Genomic DNA, 4,308 nt, shown 5'->3' on the forward strand with positions numbered 1-4,308 from the left:
AGGTTTTTTGGCTCACACAGTTAGGCAATTCAAACCAGCTCATAATTAATCTTAACAAACAAGCCATATGAAGAGTGTATAGATGGTGTTTGCATGCGTGTAACTTGGGTACGTAGCTAAGTAGCTTACCCCACAGTCACATTATGGGTCAGTAGCACTACCAAGCACAGAGCTCAGATTGTTCATATTCAAGTTCACACTGGACATTGCTCCCACAGATACTTCTAGAATGACTGGTTGTTTATCTTAATGAAATCAAGTAAAATATTTCCTAAAAAAAAATTATTAATGTTTCACATTCTTAGTTCTAGTGCTTGATTTACCAGCGTCACACATGCATGAGTTACACAAACATAGATGGGGACAGAAAAGCTTACTTCTTTTTGTATTGTCAAGGCAGTTTGATTTGTTTCTTCTCCAAGGAACCTGGGAGAGTCTGTAAGAAGGAAAAGTGCTGGAAAATAAGAATATAACCTTATGTACAGAAGGAAAAAAAAAAGCAAACAATAATGTTGGCCCTTCAGTCAGAGTTACTCCTTCTTGAGTTTGCACTGGATGAGTGCTGCAATACAATTTTAATTGTCACATTACTGCAGGATTTTCTGATTTGGAGTAGGTGTAATGCATCCATCATGACTACCATGCTCACTGAAAGAAACCACCACAGGACCACCCTCCAGGGTGTCCAGGAAAATTCCAGAAAACCCATGGACCGTGCTGGAATCCACAGTACCTCCCTACAGTTCTAGGTACTTCAGGTAGAAGGTGTTCAGGTAGCGATGGCTTAAGATAAGTAGATCCAGATAAGCTGATATGCTTGGGTTGAACATGGCTGGATCTCTGGTAGCCAATTCCTCATTGGTTTTTTTGTTGTTGTTTTGGGTTTTTTTTAGTTCAGGCTTTTACTATTATAATAACAGGGTTGCAGGCGTGGATTTAGTTGGGTTTTTTTTATTATTTAACTGGACACAGGAACTGTCACTTTCCTTTCTAAATCGTCAGCTACTCACCACTATTGGACAGCTTCCTAAGTCATTCCAGAAGTCAGTGTATTGATATTACTCCATAAAAATGAGTAAATCACCCTAAGACTCTGCAAAAGGAAAGACATAAACAAAGTAGTATGAGAGTGTATCACTGTAACCATTTCCACAATGTGCCAGTGGCCAATTGCTACAAAAAATATGTAACTTGGTTTGTGATTACCTGCTGTTGCAGGGGGACAATCCCAAAGGGATCAGGATCCAATGACAGAGCCCTTAGCTTCACCACAAGAAATAAAAATTATCTCAGTTATCCAGCAAGGCAGAACTAGTAATTTTAACTGTAATGAAGCACAAGAATGCTAGTACCAGATCAAGGAAGGCCCCCTGAACTCACATTTTGTAAAGAGAGAAATTCCCCCAGAGAATTTACAGCGTACGTGCTGGAGCAGAGACCAAACGAGAGATGCCACAGTGGAAGAGCTGAAGCAGGTAGTGGGCAACACAGCCACCGCGGCCTCAGGCAGCCTGCAGCCCCGTCTGCTCCATACAGCTTAAAGGCCCGCAGGGGTTAATACGGTTAACTTCTAGCTCCTCCACGGAGACCAAACTACGGAAGTGAACGTCTGCTTGTGGATATTTTAAACAAAAAAGAAAACATATGGCCCTCTGGAACTATGCTTGCTGTTTCTCCAGCTGATGTGACACAGAGAACAGATAGCCTAGGCCTAGAACTAAATGCAAAAGCTTTATTCCAAGGAGCAATTAGAGAACAATTTAGGGAACACGCTTCAATTTTAAAAGTTCTCAAATTAGCAAAGCGGAAACACAAAAAAGTTGAGCATGCCTGTGTATGCTAACTAGTAAAAAATTTAAAAAGCACAAAATATCTTAGCTGTATAAAACAGCAGTTTCTTACCTGTGTGAGGAATATTTCTGCGAACTACGAAAGACAGCTTAGAATGAATAATTAAAACTAGCCTTTTCTCTCCCAGATGTTATTTTGTGATTCTACACAGACTAGTAATGAGCAAAAATTAAAACAGAAGAATGGGCTTAATTCAGAAGGCTGAAAAGAAAGATCAGTCATTTCATTTATAAAATCAGAAATGTCATTTAAAAATATAATCATGTGGATTAAAACCACAGGTGTGATAAATAAATAGTGGAGGGCAGCCAAGATGCGCATCTTTTAAATCCAAGTCTTGAAACGCGCTGGTAAACGTTTCACAGTACAAATTGCTTAGGTAGTCAGGGCCCAAATGCAGAGCCAGTGTGCGCAGACACAATCCCACCGCCTGCAGAAACCCAGCAGGAGCACTCGTGGCTCGCAGGGCACTGGAGTTGTGCACCCCCCAGGGACAGCAAGGCCAGGAGGGGTCTTAAGCTGTCATCTGGTTCAACCTCTGCCAGAGGATGAACTGTGCCTTAAACATCGCCAATGTTTAAAGTCATCTTTGTTTAACTTTAAAACTTGTGTAAATGATTTTATAATGCTCTCAGGAAATGTATTGCAGGGCTTTGCACAGTTACCATCAGGATTATTTTCTCCTAATGCCTAATCTAAAGATAGGCAATAACTTCTTGTCCTATGAACAGGGGATTTGGAGAACAAGGTTTTGGGGTTTTTTTTTACCGTCTTCTCTGCAATGGCTTTTTACAAATGTGAATACTCCTTTAGTCATTGCTCCTGCAGACTAAACAAACCAAATCCTTTCAATTTTTACACACAAAATGATGTTGTCTAGCACTCTCATCTTTCTTGTCTCTCTCCACTGGACTCTTTCCAATTAGCCCCCAACCTCCTTGAAGTGTGGTGCCTGAAACTGGATATAGTATTCCAGCTCAGACCTCATTAGACCTTATTAGGCCTAATGAGAGTAAAAGGTTATTTCATGTGAATTTAATGGGGAATGCTTATTTATTCAGTCTAGTACGAAATTTGCTTTTTCACAAAAAGATGACATTATTGACCTGTGATTAGCTTGCCACTCACTGAAATCTGCACGTCCTTTTCCACAGAATTACCACAACTAGCCAGGTCTCCTCCATCCTCTATCTGTTACTTACTTCAATTCAATACTTTCTATTTGCTCTTAATGAAGTGGATCTTACTTATGTCACCTAATTTCAGCAATTAATTTAAATAACTTCTTGTTCTAATCTATTCCTCTGATACGCTTTCAGCCTTTATTGGCAATAATTGCTTATAAATGAAGTATCTATTGCATAATCCAATCTATTTTATAAAGTGTATCGATTAGCATAAAATTGATCTAAGTAAAGGCCTCCTTATTACATCCTCCTAGGCAACAGTGAGAGTACAACCCTAAGTACAAATCACTCTTGTAGATCCATTTAAACTGTGCTTCCTGCAACTGGCTATGAAAATGTCAAAAGCAGGCTTTACCAAAAGCCCCTTACCAAAATCAAGACGCGTCACCTTTGCAGCTTCTCTGCTCACAAGTCAATTATTCTGTCACAGAAGGAATTATTTGATAGGATTTCTCTCATATGGTATTTCCCCTTTTCTCTGAAATTGTGTATGGAAAAGAGAGAACTCTGGAATTGAAGAAGAGGTATAGGAACTATTTTCCCTCAGAACAAACATTAAAAACAACTAAAATGCATATTTCAATTTGTGAAGACCTTCAGGATAATTAAAACCATGAAGATAACAGCAAGAACTCAGAACCAGTTCTGAACTTTCAGATTTTGTTCAGAGATATCTCACAGTGATGCTTGCATGTCTGAAAGCATATTATTAAAGAAAATGTTTGAAAAAAAATGGACAGCCCTACTTTATGAAAAGAAATCTCTGTACTTTAGGAGGAGTCATGGAGTCAGGCTAAATTCAAATGTAACTCTACACATTTGTCTTCTTCCAGTCTACTGCATCTACTGCCTTCTGTGGTTAGTAGTTAAAGCTCACTCTTTACTATGACATGCTTCAGTCATATGTACACACACTCCTTTATATCTGCCCAGCTTTTAGATCTTTGTTGCTGTGACTGTAGTTCCTACTTGCTAATTTCACTGTCCCACATCTGTCCAGAAGTAAAGCCCCAATCACTAGTTCAATATATTGGCGCCCTACGAGTCCTCCTCATCTTAACATGGACCAGTTTATGGCTATCTTACACGTCATATAGGTCAAGGGAACGTCCAGTTGTCCTTATCCAATTGTATTTCCTTTAACAGAAATGCTTACTTCTTCCAGATACACTCCTCCCATCTAGATTAAGACCCTGGATTAAAAGGCAATAAAAACTGGCCTTTATTTTTCTATAGACTTAGGTGAATTCTGGATCAGTCTGTTGGTGAA

This window comes from Pygoscelis adeliae, unplaced genomic scaffold (assembly GCF_000699105.1).
Source record: "Pygoscelis adeliae isolate BGI_AS28 unplaced genomic scaffold, ASM69910v1 Scaffold218, whole genome shotgun sequence".
In the NCBI taxonomy this organism is placed as follows: Eukaryota; Metazoa; Chordata; class Aves; order Sphenisciformes; family Spheniscidae; genus Pygoscelis; species Pygoscelis adeliae.